At 47.3% G+C, this 19,971-nt stretch overlaps 1 pseudogene; it reads right to left on the bottom strand.

Annotated features, from left to right (window-relative positions):
• Nucleotides 1-15,898: 15,898 nt before the first annotated feature.
• LOC120840754 lies at nucleotides 15,899-19,734 on the bottom strand (annotated as a pseudogene).
• Between the last annotated feature and the right edge of the window lie 237 nt (nucleotides 19,735-19,971).

The following is a 19,971-nucleotide window of genomic DNA, read 5'->3' as shown; positions in this document are numbered from 1 at the left end:
ATGTCAATGGCGTGACGCGTAAATCCAGGATTTGTCCAAAGGTTCATGATGTCAGAGTGGCATTACCTCGCGCAGGAATTTCAGACAGCCCACAACACTCATTTGGAATGTAATTTCACGCGTGTATTGAAAGTGAAGAAAACCGCCACATGTAATTTAAGATAATGGTCGCCGAATGTCTGAAAGAATTCTACTTTATCAACAAATCCATTTGTCTTCAAGAAAAATTTGAACAGTGGTAAGGCTCGACCACATTGGCGCCGCGGAGGCTTGTCGCGCGACGCTGGCCGCCGTGGGCTGCCAACCCAAACCAGTTTTCGGCTTCAGCGGCGCCACGTACAGCGCCGCCAAGCCCATCGGTCCTTGCGCGGTTCAGAGCTCACCTCTCCTCGCCGCAGAAGAAAGTAGCCAATAGGAGGTGGCGTACATAGTGACGTTGCGATGTCGTGGCAACGTGCAAGCCGGTTCTCCGGGCGTCTTTCACGTTCAAAAGAACCGTTGCGTTTTTGCGTTCGTCTGGTATCCCTGTTTATCCCAATGTTTTTCCCAACGGAGCGGCTCCTCGAAACTGTGCGACTGTTTCCCTTTTTATATGAAAAGACGAAGCCAGACTACGTTGGTAAGGACGCTAAGAACAACCGCCGGGAAATTATAGGAGAGGAATTCAGAATTACAGGTTCGTTCTTCCGTGGCACTTGCTGCATGTCCCCTGTGTTGTGACGGATGTCGTGTTGATTTGGTGGCCCTCTCAATAGTAGACTTGATCTTTGGTGCGACACCGGGGCAGGAAAGCACTGGCCTGTCCTTCGGTGTTTCGGTAGAACCAACTCGGCCCGACCCAAAACCTCCGCCTCCTTTCCTCCAGAGCGCGGCGACGTCGCAAGATGAACGAGCAGGTTAGTATAATCACATTCACGCTGATCACCACGTCATCATGGGCACGTACCATGTAGGCAGCGACTGCAGTTTCGATATTGATATATTGGAAAGATGAGAGCCGAAACGGAATAATCTAACAAAGAGCAGACGACAAAGCCGCAAAGAGGCGCGCGCGCGATCCCAGGAGTCACTGCTGTCACGTGACGCCCGCAAAACGGAGGTCAATGTGGCCTCCTCGCGTTGGGACGCCGGACGGCTGTGCCGCTTAACGGCGCCGACCGACGGCGCTGTTCACGGTAGTGTGGTCAGGCCTTTAGACTTCATTTGAACCCACGGCCCTTCTGTTCCGAGCAAGACACGCTACTGACTAGGCCAGGCAAGACTATTTTTTGGTTTTTATTCTGCCACGCAAGACACGCTTGCACGGCTTGGGAACGAACGAGTGTTTATATGTTTATGCTTCGCTATCGCTTCCAGTCTTAAAGGCGATGCTAAAGCCTCCTCTTCGAACTTTTGAGTAAATGACGCATGACATCTGTGTCAGAAGCAGGTGGACGATAAAATGCACCATCATCAAAATTAGAACCATTCGACTGCGTGACATGGCAGCAAACAAATTCAGTCGAATTCTTATTAACACCTAGTTCACAACTCATCAATATATGACTAACAAGTACGAAACCGCCACCGGTTTATCTGTCATAGCGATACACATGAAAAGAACAAAAAAAAACTGCTTTATCATTTACTGATGCATTCAGCCAAGATTCAGTGCCAATGATGATATTAGCACGTAAATACTCTATTAGACTAGGCAATCCTTCGGCTTTATTTTCACTGTTTCTGCAGTTTAGGACAAGTAAAAAGATATTTCTAACTGTCTTTATTTCAGGAGCACGTCTTGCACGTTCGATCAGTACAACTTCCTGTGGTCATAAATCCCAAATGCATCTAAGTGCAACGTATCATGAGAGAGCTTTACCGAGTGCTCTCCTTGTTCCTTTTTTTTTTTTTTTGTGTTTCGCATACGCTTACAGGCGCCTGCGTTTAATCCGTACTTCGAGAATGTAGTCATCGCCGAGTCACAGGTTGGTGTTCCGTAGTTTAGACGCGTTTCAGAGCTGTTCAGCTTCCCTGAATAACACCCTCTGGTGGTTTTGCGGTCGTTTCTTTGGTGCTTTCTTTTAATTCATATAAAATCAATGTATTATGTCTCCTTCGATTCTCAATGTACACAATTGCAACGCACAATACTGCCATACCACCCAATATGGTAGTGTTCGCTCTTTTATTCCGACCGATTTGTGTTGCACACAGCTAGGCATTGGAGTTTATTTTCCTGTCAGTTTGAGCTCTGTAATCTTCTAAGTTATTGTCGTTTGATTCAATCTTTTCGAGTACTTCGTTTTGACCTTCGTGAAATACCTGCACTGCACCACCATTCTGCCCAGGGTCTAACTGAACATCGCCGCTTATGAGCAATACGAGCATGCACAGCACATCAAAACACTCAGAAACAAAACCAAGATGAGTCTTCGGGCAAGGCACCACCACCACACTCTTACAAAAAATGGTGTATAAAGTCATCCCTAAAGGGAGAAACGCTCTTGACACATCTGTTCCTTCGCAAAGGAAGAACCTTTTGTCCCTGAAAGCTGGGGAACGAAGTTCCTCTGTCGCATGCGTCTCATTAAGGCGGTCCTGAATCAAGCCAATTGTGCTCAACAAGGCTCAACGTGAATGCTATGTCGATTGCCCAAGGCGAGAGGAGCAAGATATAAAAGCGTAACACGAGCGTTCCGTGAATTATATTTTCAAAGCCAGCTTTCCTTGCAGGTAAAGAAACTTCCGTTTCAAAACCGGTCACTCGGTACTCTCGTCGACAGCACCGGAACGCTAGACGGAGACAACCGATACCCAGTTACTTTGTGCTCTTTACGTCTCACCTTCATTCCTCGAGCCAAAATTTCTTCGTCAGCACTGCTCATCGCATAAGAGTCGAAAACCCTTTTGAAGCCGTCTACCTCTCTTATTGTTACACGGTAAACTGTAAATACGGCGGAGCGTGACAGAAGGTTAAACGCTCGCGACCACATGGTAGAGTCAAGCAGAGTAGCTGCAGGTAGCTAGGCGGCGCTTGGTACCGCCCAAATTATCTGCTACAAAAATATAATTATTTGCTCACAGCGTTATTGCGCTTCGGGCACCTTTGCTAAACCTATGGACCTTGCGCAAAAAAATACACCGCACATACAGACATCAATACTATAATACACTAACCCGATCACTACCGCCGAGCCCTGCGTTTCCGCGTTTTGTACTCGTTCTTTTGAAGGTACGGATTTTCTCGTTCAGCACCTAGGCAAAACAAAAATATTTAGGTCATGTTGACTTTTTTCAGTAATGTCATACCTCTAAAAATATTTTGAACGGCTCATAGGAAGAATTTCTTACTAAAGTGTAAAGTGTCACGTAGTAATTATTTGAAAGTCGATAAAAGAAGCCACTCCACAGCGGTTCTATGCCATGTGTTTGCATCCCCGCACAACACATAGTAACCAATTTTATTATCGCAATATTTTTTTTTCATAGCCGCTGTTCGCATGCGGCTGCAATTGTCGTCTCGACTTAGTCTATGCAGAGCGGTTATTCACTGAGCTGGAAGCGATGCTTCAGGGGCAGAGAAATCGCTTTTCGATAAACCTGAATCCACTGGAAGCCGCGACTTGTTGCAGCAGTTAAGTGTACAGAGCTGCGCCTTGGTGGGCTCGTAAACGTCTAGTGGTCATCCAGGCGCGCCACTTGGAGAAGGGTTTGTCAAGAAACCGTGGTATATTTAAACAACATAATAAAGGGCAGTTTTCTTTTGTGTGTCTATTTTAGATACCACTTTTTTAATGATAAAATTTCAAAAATAAATATACGTGTTTTCTGTTTTATTTAAAAGATTGCGCAGCCCTTGCCCCAGTGCCCAATTGCTTTCGGGGAGGCAATAACAGGAAATCATAGACGAAAGTCACACTGGCCTCTGTACGATAGGAGCTACGGTTCAAAATATTGTTTCAACATGACTATCCGCAAGTCGACTGATTGCACCATAGCCCTCCAAATGGATTTAATCTAAAGAAGAATGTCAAGTTTCAACACCCCGCCTCCTTCAATTAAAACCTGACCAGCGGCGTCAATTCCAGCCTCTCTACGTGATCTGATCTTGCTGTTACACCACTGATACGCGAACACGCGGTTACATTTACGACAATTACAGTCTTCGTAAAATCGTGGTGTTGCTGCTATATTGCTGACACACGGAAGTACAAAACCACGCCGATTGCCGGTTGGCACTCGGCATCAGAAAGCAAAACCGAACTCAATGCAGAAGACATGCGAGCACTCGGCAGTAAAACCTTCTTATCATGGACACAGTTTTTGCGGTTTTCATTACGCTGTCAACGACGACAGGTTGTCCCGCAATCCGGAGGCGGCCAACTTAGCTCAGTGTACGTAGCGATGTTGGCACTTTCTCCAGAACTTCGCTGTTTCTAACGGCTTCATTTGCATGTTCGAAAAAATTAGTGGTGAAAACGTCAACGCAACCTAGATGTTCTGCACGATTGGACTGGGAGACGAAATAACAGGCAGCCTTCGCTGGCCCTGTACCTCAATTAGCACGACAGCGTTTATTAAATAATGCGCGCGACGTGCTCGAAAAACGAAATCGAGAAAAGATGAGGCGGGAGGGCTGAACGTTTCTCCCGTCTGACTGCGAAGGAGAAAAACGTCTCGATGTTTTCTTGTTTTCATGACCTCTTTGGGTGGGGACTGCGGAAGGGAGGAAATCTCACCGTTGGCGCAGATAACTAGCTCGTGTCTGAGCGTTAGGAAGGTATTGTACCAATGTGCAAAGCGAGGACGAGCAAATTACTGGGTTTACGCATACCAGCGGTGCCTCCTTGCTCAATTGACCTCGAAAGTAATGACGTCAGAATGCGGCGCAGCGCTTCAAACAGATTGTTGCTCGGGTCGTTTTCGTGAACAAATGCTTAGGGATCAACGTGATGTTAGAAATTATTTCATATAAAAAAACATAATTCTGTGTAATTAGCGTGACTTTTGAATATCAAATCGTTAACACGTTTTCTATCATCTACTACAATGAAGCGATTACAAAGACAGTAATGAAGCCAGTAACGATCGGCGAAACTTCTATCCTCGGGATCAACTTCCTGTGGATTGCGGAAGCGAAGGGTGCCCGTGCACAGCTTTGATCGACGTTTGAGGAGTGTGATCGCGCGAATGCTTTCCCGTGGAGCTTGCTTCCACCATACTTGAGAAGGTGAAAACACTGTGAAGCCGAATAACGTACTACTACAAAAGGCGTGAGGTGTATTAAGGTCAAAATTCAGGAAAGCACATGTTTCAAAGATTTCTGGCAGCAGTGTTGCTTCAGTGCACATATGACGGATCAAACGAATTGTTCGCAACATATATATTGTTAGATAAAGACAGGTTGGTCAGACAACGGTTTTTATCAGGGTAGTGTATATGGAAGGTTGCTCTAGAAAGGTGCCAGCAGTGAAATGACGATGCCGATCGATCCACCCAGAGCCAAAATTGACGACGACCATGTCCGGGGGCAGTACGACGCATAAGCGCCCTAACGGTTTTTTCCCGGTTGCGGAATGGTGGCCACCTGCCCACACAGGTCCGAGTTCAGGGGGTCCGTTGAGTGGGGAGTGAGAGGTTTCAGTCGGGAGACATAACTTTGTTCGCGACCGGTAGCGGCGATCGTGGGGTGGTTATATTGGCTCCACAAGTAAGTTGACAGGAGCTGTTTGAGCGATGACGTGGTAGGGGCCGATATAATGAGGCAGTAACTTTTCAGAGATTCCGGGCTTGCGTGGTACCAACCAGACAAGAACAATGTCTTCAGGTTGAAAGCTGACATTTTTGTGGGTGGAGTCGTGTCGGGTGTTTCGTTCCTGTTGGTGGTGAACAGTGCCGATTCGCGCAAGTTGACGCAAGTCTTCATCATGGGATACAAGGTCACCAAGATGAGTTGTATGTGGCTCAGTTGGAGTGAACTCAATTACTGTCTCCAGCAGCGTTGTCGGTTGTCTTGAGTGGATGAGCCCAAATTGCAAGTGTCCAGGTGTACATTGAATGCCCGTATTATAGGCGTATTTTACGAATGGTAATGTTGTATCCTAGTTGGTATGATCTCATGATACGTATATTGCGATCATGTGCGCAAGGGTACGATGAAGGTGTTCAGTGAGGTCTTTGGTTTGTGGGTGGCAGGAGGAGATCGTTTTGTGGATGATTGCAGAAGCGGCTAAGACCTTTCGCATTGTATGTGACAAGAAGGTACGAGCTCTGTCGCTGAGCAGCACGCGGGGAGCTTCATGTCGGTAGAGTAGCTGGTGGACGAAGAAATCAGCAACCTCGGTGGCGGAGCAAGTTGGAAAAGCCGCTGTTTCTGCGTATTTTAAAATGTGGTCAACAGCGGGTTCGACCCATCGCTTGCCATTGACTGTGCGGGGTAGTGGTCCAAACAAGTCAATTCCTACGATCTCCAAGAGTTGTGAAGGGCAGCGGGGAGGTGATAATTGGCCAGGAGGTGCAGTTGTGCGACATACGATACAAGACGAGACGTACTTTGTCACCGCCGTGTACATTCCCGGCCAGAAATATTGCTCTCCGATAAGACAGTCTAAGTAGCCGCCTGTGGCATCGTCGTGCAGAGATTCAAGGACCAAGGTATGTAAGGCACGGTGAGTAACCACAGGCAAGGGACGTTTGTGGGGCGAGTAGTTTCGACCGTACAAGACATCATTTTGAAGCTGATAGTGCAAGAGCTGGCGTCGGGAGTGAACGTTGGTTCTAGGTGAGGTTACTTTCATTTGGGTAATAATATTTCGTAGCTGGGGGTCTTGGCGTTGTTAGGAGGAGATACCTGTTCCATCAAATAGCTCTGTCGGTGATGGGCTTGTTTCAATACTTAGTATAGTCGTATTTGCTAAGGGTTGAGGTAGCGGACATCAAGAGCGAGCGTCGGCATCTTGACGTTTTCGGCCAGATTGATAAACCATTGTAAAATCGTATTCCTGCAGTTGTAACGCCTAGCGAAAGAGACAACCGGATAGGTTTTTGAGGCAGTCTAGCCAAAAAGTGCATGATGATCTGTATAAGTAGGAACGAATGTTTGCAATCGCCCGTGCTAACGCGAGGGATTCTTTTTTGGTTATCATATAAGTTTGCTCTGGATTGCTCAAAGATCGACTTGCATAAGCAATGACATGTTCTCCGCAAAAGTCGTCGGGTTGTAGAAGAGTTGCTTCGAGGGCGTAGCCGCTAGCGTCTGTTTGGAGAACGGTGGCGGAGTTGTTGTTGCAGTTCCGGAGGACAGAATCGGAAGTCACGGTTGATTTTAAAGATGTAAAGGCACATTCGCACTCGGAAGACCACGTCAAAGTGGAATTGTTCTTAAGAAGGTTGTTAAGTGGAGCGGCGATTGTTGCAAAGCCTCGAATAAAACAACAAAATTACGACGACAGACCTTAGGAAACATCGCAATTCCCTCTGGCGTTGTGGTCGAGGGAAGTCCGAAAACGCTTTTATTTTGTCCGGGTCAGGACTGTTATCGTATTTGTTGATAACATGTCGAAGATCTTAATTGCTTTAGCCGCAAAAGTGAATTTCGTAGAATTAAGCTGAAGGTTGGCGGCAGACAAACAGGACACGCGCACGACCTCGGAAAGCCGTTCAAGGTGTTCTTCAAAGTTGGAAGAGAAGATTATAATCTCATCTAAGTAACCTAGTTATACTTTCCATTTCAAGCCTGGAAGGATTTTGTCAATCATGCGTTCGAAAGTAGCTTTCGCGTTGCACAGTCCGAAGGGCATGTCGTTGAACTCATAAGAACCATACGCTGTGACGAACGCGGTTTTTTCCCTGTACTCTTCGTTCACTCGCATCTATCAATAACCGGACCGAAAATCAAGGCAGGAAATATATTCCGCTACCTGCAAGGAGTCCAGTGCGTAGTCAATTTGTGGCATAGGGCAAAGGTCTCAACAAGTGATTTTGTTTAGTTCGCGGTAATCGATAAAAACGCGAATGCCTCCATCCTTCTTTTTGACCAGGACTCCCGGTGACGAGAATGAACTACGTGAAGGACGAATTACACCTTTTATCAGCATATCAGTGTATCAGTGACATGGACCTCTATTATAGAACGCTCTGATGGAGAAACCCCTTTATGGACGACGATGAACAATAGCAGAATCTTCAATGTGGATCCGATGCTCTGTCATTTGGGTTTGAACGAGGGCAGATGGTAGGATTTCCAATATTGTTTCGTTCTTCTCTAGCAAAGATAGGAGTCGACGCTATTATTTTTTTTTTGTTATTGTTCAAGATCTTGGCTAATTGCTGTATGCAGTGACAAGGTTTCACAGTTCTGGGAAAGCGAAGGTTTGGCTTTAGGGGTGGATATCGAACACGGAGAAGGGGGTGAGTGTGGTGTCGCAGTCACGACAACTGTACTTCAAGGAACTAGAATGGACTCTGTACTAGCATTAGAGACAGCTATGAGAACTTTTCCATCGATGAAGCGGATAAGGGCGTACGGTACAACTATGCCTCTCGCGAGTAATGTGTTCAATGTTTGTACGTCGACATCAGTTGTGTAAGCGGTTGTTGAGACGAGTGGTATTACGTGTGTTGTGAATGGGGAAATAACCGAGTCGGTTTCAACTGATATTTGTGCGTTTGGATCAGTAACTGTATCACAGACGTCAAACTGGTCAAAAGTATTTCAGGATGACTAAAGTCCATTACTGCTGAGTTAATTTATATGAAGTCCCAGCCAAGAATAACTGAGTGTGTACAATTCGGTAAAACAATGAACTCTGTATGATGGCAGATATCTTGTATTACAACCCTGGCCGTGCAAACTGAGCATTCGACCTTCGCCTCGTGGAGCCACGACAAACTCTACCCTTTTAAGGGGGTGCTGGGCCGCTACCGAGCAGAACGCCCAGCCTACCGAGACGGTTACAGCACTCTCAGGAAGGCAGAATCCACCATCCTGCGTCAATTCCAGACCGAGACCTCCCTCAACACGGCGCAGTTGCACTCGTAGTATCTAGATACCTACGACCCGTCTTGCAAGAAGTGTGGCGAGATCGCCACACTCTACCATATACTCTGGAAATGCCCGGAGCTGCTTCTTCATTCGAAGAATAAGAAGTTCATCAAGCAAGCCAGGCAACCAGCTGACTGGAAATTCTTCCTGCGGGATCCCGACCCCAAGACTCGGAAAATTCGAGTCCAGCTGACCTAGGACGCCGCCGGGAACATCGCGTCGCGTCTGTAGATCGAGGAGATCGCTTCGTCAAGAGTCTCTCCCTAAGAGAGATTCGCTTGAGGGGGGGACCTAACAGTTTTGGACCCAATAAAGTCTACCTCATCTTACCTCACCTCAGGAAGAGCAAGGACATATAAATTTTCTACAATACGTCAATCAAATTGGATGGGATTGGAGGAGTTGTCTGGTTCCGTCGGTTTGCAGTTTTCTCCCCAAGAACTGTCTTTTTGTCAGTTTTCCGCTGTGTATTTAGGGTAGCCCTGGGTAGATGGAATCATCGTAGACGCAGAGCGTAGAAGTGGGGAGGAGAAACGACGCCTAGGATATGTTTGGTTTTCAAATCTTTACCTGTGAGGGGAAGCACTCCGTTGACGGCCGCCGTTGTTCGACCGACAGTGACCTCGGCGAAAGTGAGGATAATAAAAGTTGTCGCACCTATCGTCATCTCTGCGCTTCTGTAGTACCGGGCAATGTGACTTTTGATGCCGCAGTAATAATATACTGAGCAGCTGGGTGGTCTCCAAGATTGGGGTGGCTGGAGTAAATGTAGCCAAGGAAGGTGGGGCGTGGAGTTGTTGAAGCAAAGCCACTTGGGGAGGGGGCGCCCTAGCGGCAATAATACCGGCGTAGGTTGGTAGTGCGACGTGGGAAGAGGAAGAGTTGCATGAGATAGAGCTGCTAACTTATCTCGGACAAGGGCAAGCAAGTTGGGGGAACTTGCTGCCGGTTCGGGTACGCGATATGTTTCGTTGAACATCCGCCTGAGCTCTTCGAACCCTAATGAAGGTCCGGAGTTCATAATTTGTCGCTTTTGGTGCCCCAAGATTTTGACCTGTGAAAGAGACTCTGGTGATCCGCATTTCATCGAGGATTTGGCAAACAGATATGTTGTCGGCTACCCATTCGGGCTTTCAGACCGGAAAATATTGAAGGCAGGCTCCTCGATTACTTTTAGGAGGTTACGTACGCGGTCATTCTCCAGCATTCCACAGTTGACGCGACGGCAGAGCGCAAGGACGTCTTCAATGTAGGAGGTGTACTTCTTTGCTTCTTGTCGTCGACTCTCAAGGTTATTTTTTTCTTTTTGAATTCTGTTTGATGCTATTTGGAGCGCCGATATGTCTTTTAGCTTCGAGGTAAAAGCGTCCCAGTCTGGAATTTCTTCTTCGTGTTTGAGAAACCACGTTTTGGCAACAGTCAGTAAGGTAGAAGAACACGTTAGGGAGTTTACTTTAATTGTCTCATCTGTTCTCGCCGCTTACGCTGTCGTAACTTTGGAGCCAGTCCTCAACATCTTCGTTACGAAGACCCGCAAAAACCTTTGGGTCTCTGATGACTGCGAATCGTCCAACTTGGGGTGGCACTGGTTGGTTGAGATATTGAGAGGGTTCAAGCGGCCGTCGTCATGATGGTAGCCAGCGTGCGGTTTCGGAGCTCCAGGGGTTTGAGGTGCTCCCGCACCTTTGGTTAGTGTGATTCTAAACCAACAGATGGCGGTGGGATCGCCTTCCACACCTGTACATTAATGGGGGAAATCGTGTATGGTGGCGCTTTGATACAGTGGGGTGTATTTCTATATCCTTAAATGGACGTCTCTGGTCCTTCGCTTGCTTTTTCTGCGCGAGCTTTCTGTGGAACGCGCACGACTGCGCCAGTTCTCGTGCTATGTCGCCAGTTGCCTAAGCTCTGAGCTCATGTCTCCAGGAAATGTGGTCAGAACGAAACGCGAAAATCGTTTTAGCCAAATGGCGAGACACATGCACAGAAAAACAACCGATAAGTTGAGAAATATAACATTTTCTCTGTGCCGTGAGCATTCCGCGGGTATTTCGGAGGCCAGTTACACATACTTAGATTTGATCAGATTTATCTGACGGCCTGGTCCTATTGTCGTGCATGTGTTTGACTCTTTGCGGATTTACAGCTTGAAACTAGCTTAAGGAATTAAATACCTCAAGAATCAAAACAAATAACTACTTATGGGGGCGTAACAGTTAGGTAGCTGAGTGTTTATTTTGGCCAAAACCACGAGACTGGAAAGCACAAAAAATAGACACTCAGGTTTTAGATGTTGAGTTTGGTAAACCAAAGTAGGACTGGTGCGGGAGTAATAAGAAAATAATGCCAAGGTTAAACATTAACTCACAGCAAGAAATGATAAGCACCCATTTCAATACAAGAAAGCATATTGGCACGCTTGCCTCGTCTGTGGGGTGACCCTGTAATTGCATTTCACTGCAGCGAATGTTTTGCTGTATTAGCGCGACTGAAGAGACATGATATATAGGCAATGGTCGTTTACAACACTCAAATATTTTAGAGCGCAGCTCTTAATCACCCATTTCCGGATTGAGCGGCGTCGCCGTCGGCGTAATCGCGGGCCTTGCATTATGCAACGCCCCGCTAAATTTAGTGAAAAACTTTCTCCGCCACATTAAGTGGGAAATTTAGGTAACCTATCCGCTATATGGGGCGAGGAGGAGAGGAGGAGGAGAGGAGGGAACGGTACGGAGGGTGAGGAGGGGCATACCCTCCACTCCGTTCCCTCCCCTCTTACTCCTCAAAAGCTGCGCCCTAATTTCGCATTACACAGAATTGTAAACGTCTTTCATTTTTCCTTCGAGCCAAGGAAAAAAGAATGATGTAAGAAAAAAAAAATATTCGGATAGTTAGTGTTCCTAACTACTCGATAGATGACCCCATTGTTTTCCCTCGTTATATAATATTTCCAAAGGTATTGAGGCACGATGTCGTAAACGGCCGCAAGTGTGTGAACCAGTCGTTACTCGCACGCGCAGAAGAAGCAGACTCAACGAAAAATATTATATTGACGTATTCCCGTGACACACTCCACTCCTGAATACATAATTACTTGATCATTCTGATCATTTTGAGAACACTAGAGTGTGGCGTGTTTACAGCGTATACAAATTAAACCCACCAGTGCTTCCGAGAATCATGAGTAACAGGTGAAAACTCTCTCACAACGCGCGCACGACACATTCTATGTGCACCAGGTTTTTGCCAAATTATTCAAAACAACTTTTTTTTTTGTCTTCTAACAGCATCCATAGTGACCCCAAACATACCTCCCTTTTGTGATTTATATGCTACACGTTACGCCTTTTAGTATTTTATTTTATGTTCTGCCATGATTACCGCGGTTGGGTGCGTCCCAGTAACAGCTTTGTTCGATAAACCGCTCGAACTACTTTGGGTTAAAGTTCCTCGATAAACGCTTAGCTAAGCGGCGACAGCGATTCAAGTGCTGACGCAGTCTCTCACTGGTCCGTGCCAGCGTTTTGTTTCGTACTAGAAAGAACATGACAGGTCTAAATGGACTTCATTCTGCAGTAACGGTTTGACACATTGGTGCTCGAAAAACTACCCGCGTCCAGCGTAGTTATATCCGAATTTTCACATTGCATGACCTGCTGGAGTAACTCGGAAGATTTCGAACACAGCCATGTTGGGCGAGTAAGGAAGAAAATGACGGACCACGCTCTAGCAGACGAGAGAAGCGGGGGGAGCATGGCGGGAAAGAAGGACTTGTAACTACCACGCATAGCCTTATCTAGGAACGTTAGTTTGGGCTACATTAGGGAGTTTTCGTCCACCGCGTTTCTTTATCCGCTAAGACCTCAGCAACGAAGAAGCCGCTACTGAGCCTGCGCGCCGATGCCTTGAGTGTAGAGTTCCGGTTGTCGTAATGGGTTGCGGAGTGAGTTGCGAAACCCGAAACCGGTCTATGAAAACTTTCTAATGTCACGGCTAGCGTCGCTACTGCTATGATCTAAGGCTCACCCTCACTCTCTGAAAGCTACTTGCACGGGTGGGTGGCTTCGTTTGCCGTGTCCTGTGCTCGAGAGCGCGTCCGAATGAGGCGCATAAGTAAAAGCCTGTTCACTCGTAGATCGCAGCGCTATGAACGTTGACAAACATGGCGACTCGACTGGTGTCCCCTACTTGCAAGCACGTGCAGCATGCGCGTGAAGATCGCCTTGTCAGGCCTGCAACTGCATGTGCTTACTCATGCGAGTAGGAACATGACGAGCGCCAGATACCCGGTTTACGATAGTCTTGCTGACGTAACGTTCACTTGATTTGTATTGCACCGTCATATCAGTTGCTCACAGTGGATGAGAAATAGCTGCCGACGCGTCAACAGCACTGTATCAGCGCTCCACTGCATGTGGCAACCAACAATAAATGGACACTTCAGCGAAATCTGAAACATGCCCGTCGTGTTCAGAAATAGGCTGAATATAATCAACAATATCCTTACATGGCAATCGCACATTTGTATTTTGAGCCTGATGGCTGCTTTTTCCTTGTAATCGGCCCACTCTGACAAACGCTCGGAGAATAGCCAGAGGAAAGCCGTGGCATCCGTCGCAATTGAGACGTAGATTGTCTCGCGATGAGCAAAGCTGCGGCGAGGCTGACGTCGAGAGGATGTCCTAGCTGTTTCAGCTACCGAAGCGGCCGAAGAACGCCAGCTCTCGGGCCACCGCAACTAACGGCAAAGCTGCTTTTGTACGAATTTTGAGTGACGGGTGAATATTCTTTAGTTTTGTAGAGGAACAAGAGCGACGTCTTGGACGCACAAACAAGTGTCCTCTGGTGAGGTAACTTCCACCTTTTCCTCTTCTGTCGTAATGGCCGGAGGCGAGACATTCATCGTCACTGCTTGCCAAGGTTTCTACACGAATTTTACAAACAAGGCGTTACCGACATCCACCTGGTGCTCTTTGCTTATCGTTTAATTCGTTTTCAAATTCCTTTCCTTGCTTTTTAACGAGAGATAGGTGTGCCTGATGTGTTACTGCTTCCTTGAACCCGAATAGACCAAGAAAGACGCGCCTAGATTTTTTTCTAGTATTCCTTTAACGCGGTTTCCAGAGAGGGCGCGCCTGAAGCATTGTCGAAGCTAAGTTAGCCTTGGCCGCGTAGCACGAGTAAGTTGACGCCGACCATAGTAATGTGGTCCCTGGTGATTTTTTTCATTTCAGCGATTTCGGTTTCGTCACGATCGTCATAGTCAAGAGCCATGTGACACACTGGCAGTACACGCAGCCTGGTGACATAAAGGCCGTCGGTTCCAACACCATGACCGCCGTGGTTATTCCATCTCAGCCTACCAGCGTATGTATTTGAGCCGGGCACAATTTTTGCCTCAGGGAGTTCGAGATCTGAGCTTGATCGCACGGCGCAGGCGACGGTACCGATAACAGACTATTCGTCTCCTAACAGCGAGCGAAGAGCGGGGTTTTCTTCGATGCAAAACGTACTGATTGGCAAAAGTATATCCCGCTTCACATTAATTCCGCCCTCATCGAACGGCTCCATCCCATAGAGACCCTTAAGGAGCACCAGTAGATGATCGCAGACTTGGAAGGTAATGTGTTGCAAGTAGCAGATTCCTTGTTATCCATTGAATTTTACAGAAGTGTTGTAATTGCCCCGTTACGTTTGGTGGCAGTAATCGTAACATAATTTGCTTACATATATTAATACCGGATCTCCTTAATTACTGCTAACTTTTTTTTTTTAAAATATGCACGTAATACAGAAAATGGAGCAACATGAGCAGGAAATTTAGAAGCAGAAATATAGCAACTTCAACATGTAAAAAAAAAACGTGAAGATGAGAATAACCGAGAAGATAAAAACACTATTTCTTGTATGACAGGTCACTAGGACCGCTAGAAAAAGATGCGTGCCATATTCAAGTATGCGAAAAAATAAAATGAAAACACCACAGACTAGGCTCTTTCCATCGACTTCCATCGTGTTTTAATTTTTCTCCACAGCTGAAAAATAGTTTTTCGTGTTTAGTTAATTTTGACTTGTACAGCGTCTCACCCTTTCAAACTCCTTCGATGCATCTTGGCACCTGAACAGACATCAAACGCGATTCCGGTCCCCCTCGACTGGTGGGTTCGCAGCTCGCGTACCGGACAGGGTTGCCTCGCGAGAGTGAGTGAGTGAGCAAAACATGTCTTTAATATGCAAAGGAGGATCGCCTGCCTTGGCTGAGAAGGTCTTAAGCAGGAGGGGTAGGGTTATTTGGGCTGGGGGGGGGGGGGGGGGGGGGTTGGGGTATGACGATGAATGCGGTGAGGTTATATGAGGTTATGTGTGCCCGAGTTTCTGATGTAATCCATCAGGGAGTCGAGGAGCGCTTTGCGGTGTTGTGGCGAGCCTCTGTGTCGGGCCCACTCGTCTAGCGTCCTCGGTCGGTCTTCCTCACGGAGGACTTCGAGGGCTTTTTTGTCGGTGACTATCTAGACTTTTGCAGTTCCAAAGAAGGTGTTGGAGTGTCACCATGTTGTTCCCCGTGCAGGTCTTGCACTTTGCTTCTTCTGGTTCCAGCAAGCCAAAGCTCGCCAGGTTCGCTGGAGTGCACGCCGTCTTGGTCCTGATACGACGGACCCAGACGGCAGCCCATCGGCTGTAGCCTGCTGGTATCTCGTCTTCTTCTGGCGGTAGGAGACCCCTGAGGTAGACCTTCCTAGCCTGCCTGTCGAGTTTGGCCTGCTCCTCCGGATCTACTGCCTCGTGCCTGCCGGATGGAGCGGTCGGGCCAAGCGTGGAGCTATAATGTGCTGCCTCCACTGCGGCCCTATGTGCCCTCTCGTTCCCGGCTATTCCACTGTGTCCAGGAAGCCACGTTATGTACAGTTCGGTGCCCCTTTCTCGATGCTCCGTCGCCATCTTTTTTTATCTTTTTAGTCGTGCGGCCTTTGGCCCTGCTGCATCTGGTCGCGATGATCGCCTCCTGAGAATCGGTAAAAATTCTGGCTTTACCGGCCGTTACTGAGATGCTCAGGATGTCTTCGATCTCCGCAAGAATCGCCCTGAGTTCGGCTTCTTTGACGAATGTGCCCTCCGGTAGCGCTTTGGCCCACCCCTTGTTCCTTCTTGGGTCATGCCATGCTGCTGCTGAGGCTCCGTCGGTCCTTGCTGCGTCGGTATAGCGTATCTCGTCGACCCCTCCAAGTTCCTCGCACCAAGCTGCATGTAGTCCAGCAGCCCTTGCCCTCTTCCCTTCGTTTAGGGCTTTAGGGAGTCGCCCATGGTCTGTGACTGCACTCTTAGAAAAAAGGGTCAGTATAGTCCTCCCTAAAGGGAGGAACGCTCTTGACACATATGTTCCTTTAGAAAGGGAGAAACTTTCGTCCCTTAAGCAGGGGAGGAAAAGTTCCTCCGTCGACTGCATCTCATTATGGCGGCCACGAATCGAGCAAATCGAGCTCGGTAAGGCTTAACGAGAACACTAAGTCTATTGCACGAAGCGAGAGGAGCAGGAAATAAAAACGTAACACGAGCTTTCCGCGAACTGTATTTATTTCCGAAGTTTCTTTACCCCTGCAGGTAAAGAAACTTACGTTTCGAAAGCATGCAGTCACTCAGTCTTCTCATCGTCAGCACTGCGATATTCAACGGAGACAACCGGCACTCAGTTCGCGCACTTTATGTCCTACCTTTGCTATTCCTCGAGCCACAATTCCTTCGTCAACCGTTGTGTCAACCGCACATCACGGAGGAGTGAAAATCATTCGCCCTCAAAACCAAAAGCCGCTCTCAAAAAAAAGCAAATCCGAAGCAACCTCTTGGCTTATCTCAGCACGGTAACACGAAATTATGGCGTAGCCGCGTAGCGTAAAAGGATGTTAAATCGCTTGCCACCAGATGGCAGGGTCAAGCAGAGTAATCGCACGTAGCTAGGCTAGGTGGCGCTAGGTACCGCCCAATTCATGTTTTACAAAAAAATATTTTTATTTCCTTACGCCACAATTGCGTTTCCTTTTCTTCGGAATCTCTAACACATGTAGACACGTTGCGCACACTACAAACATCAGGTCAACATATATAACGCATACAAACATCAATACAACAGCACACTACCCCGATCACTACTACCGAGCCCTGCGTTTCCGTCTTTTATAGTGGTCGTTTTGAACGTACGGAATTTTTCGGTGACTCCCTAAGCAAAAAAAAATATTCCGAACATGTGCATTTTTTTCCAGCAATGTCATACATCTGAGGCTATTTTTAATGGCTCAGGGGATGAATCTCTTATTAAAAAGAAGACGCTCGATCATGACATAATTATTTGAAAGCCAATAAATCGAGCCGCTCCAATGTGGTTCCAAACCATGAGTTTGTTTTCCCGCATGGCCCTTCGTAGCCAGTATTTATATTGTAGTGATCGTTTTTCTATTTGTGCTGTTCGCGCAAAGCTGCAATTGCCGTCTTGAATTAATCTCTGTAGAGCGGATATCCACTCAGCTGGAAGTGATGCTTCACGGGCACAGAAATCGCTTTTCGATCAACTTGAATGCAGTCAAAGCCGCGACTTGCGACAACTGTTAAGTGTACGGAGCTGCGCCGTTGCGAGCTCGAAAACTTCTAGCGCTCATCCCAGCGCGCCACTTAGAGGGCAGTTTCTACAGGAACCGTAATATATTTAAACAGTAAAATAAAGCATAGCGTTTTTTTTTGTTTTTTTTTTCGATTTTGCCTGTCTTTTTTTTTATGCTAAACTCCCATTATAAATATACGTACTTTCCGTCATACTTTCGTAGTGTTGTCTTTTCCCCAGAGCGCAATCGCTCTCGGGGACCGACAGTCACATTGGCCACTGTACGATAGGAGCTTACCGTTCAGACCAGCGTTCCAACATGACTATCCACACGTCGATCGACTGCACCTAATCCCTCAAGTGGTTTTAAACTCTTTAATGTAAAGCGGAATGTCATCCTGCGACACCCCGGCCCCTCCGATAACGGCCCGACCAGCGGCATCAATGCCCGACAGTTTACGCCATCTCATCTTGTTGCTACACCACTGATACGCGAACACGCGGTCACATCGGCGATAATTCCAGTCTTCTGTTCACAACCCACAACACTGCCATCACGATGTCGCTGACACGAAGAAATACAGAACCACGTTGACGATGTTGCTGACACGCAGAAGAATCACGTTGAACGCCGGTTGGCACTCGGCACGGGACAACGAAACCGAACTCAGCACGGAAGGCACCCAGGCAGCCGGCAGGAAAACCTGCCTTCCTTGGACGCAGTTCCCGCGATTTCCATAACGTCGAAAACGTCGAAACAGTTCCTCGTGGTTTCGCTGGTCTAGTTCCGCGTGTGTCCCGCAAATTGGAGACGGCCGTCTTACCCAGTGTATGTAGCGCTGCTGGCACTGCTCCGGAACTTCGCTGTTTCTAGCGGCTTCGTTAGCTCGTTTGATAAAATTAGTGGTAAAAACGTCAATGCAACCGAAATGTTCTGCACGTTTGGACTAGAAGACGGAATTACAGGCGGCCTTCGTTGCCGCTGAAGCTCAATCAACTCAACATTAATTTATTAAACAACGTGCGCGATGTGCTCGCAAAACGAAACCGAAAGAAGATGGGTCGGGAGGGCGAAAGCTTTCTTCGGCTTGCCTGGAGGAGGAAAACGTCTCGGGGAATAATAAGGACTTTAATTTTCCTTTCATCGGTCTGGGTTTGTTTATGTGTGTTGTGGTGAACAAAAACAAAAACAAAAAACTTTACAAAAAAAAATTTACTTTTCTGGGGATCGAACCGATGACCACTTGGTCAGTAGCGCGATGTTCTACCCCTGCGCCAACTGAACAAGGAGGAACTCGCCCTCCTCCTTTCATCTCAACTGCCGTTCCTCCCTTCTCTGGGCAACTTGTCCGCAACAAGGAGGAACAGTCGCTTTTGCTACCTTTCTCCTCCCTTTTTTCTTAGAGTGTGGCTCATCTTGCCACGGTGGAAGGGGCTCTTCAAGTGGGGGCTTGTTCCTCATGTCGTACCCCAAATCCTCTAAGAGTCGACGACCTTGCCTGGTCCACTCCAGTCGTTGAAATTGAGCGATGATCTGTGCGTCGGCTCTGTCCTCAATACGGCTCATCTGAGCTTCTTGCCTCAGCTCTTCGAGTGTCGTGAAGGTGGGAAGGCCTGTGATCACCCTCATGGATCGGTGATTCAATCTTTCTAGCTTTTTCCACTGCCTGCGGGTGAGATTTAGCCAGTTGCAGCTATATAGAGCTCTCGACGTAAGCAGGGCTTCCGCCAGGATGCGAAGAGCCTTCTCGTCGGCGCCTAATGACTTGTTGGTTGTTTTTCGAATGAGCTTCAAGCCCTGAACCCAGTTTTTCTTTATCTCTGGGAGCCATTTCGTACTTCTCGCCGTTTCCTCGAAGGTGACTCCGAGGATTTTGATCTGTTGTTTTCTGCCAATCCCTTGCCCGTTTATTTATTTATTGAAATACCTTAAAGGTCCTTCTGGGAAGGACATTACGTAAGGGGGGGATAAGTACATCATATATGAAAAACACAAAAATAATAAAATAAAAACATGCACAGCAGTGCAAACATATAAAACATCGTAAATCAAGCAACAAAAAATAATATCTTCCACAGTACTGCCAACATACAAGAAGTCCTGTCCATACCTCGGCATTCTCACTCATGAGTGCGATCACTCACGATCACTCACGCTCACCATCAGATTTGAGGTGATCGTGAGTGAGGCCGCGAGTCTCGAAAAATTGTGATTGTGAGTGTGAGTGTGATCGTGAGGTACGTGAACTTATGAGTGTGAGTGTGAGCGTGAGTCCTGAGAACTGATGAGCGTGAGTCTGATCGCGAGTGTGATCGCGAGTTCTGAGAACTAATGAGTGTGAGTGCGAGTGTGAGC

Source organism: Ixodes scapularis, unplaced genomic scaffold (genome assembly GCF_016920785.2).
Source record: "Ixodes scapularis isolate PalLabHiFi unplaced genomic scaffold, ASM1692078v2 PGA_scaffold10__122_contigs__length_95168666, whole genome shotgun sequence".
In the NCBI taxonomy this organism is placed as follows: domain Eukaryota; kingdom Metazoa; phylum Arthropoda; class Arachnida; order Ixodida; family Ixodidae; genus Ixodes; species Ixodes scapularis.
Note: the sequence above shows the minus strand (reverse complement) of the source record. Positions and strands in the feature narration are given on the sequence as shown.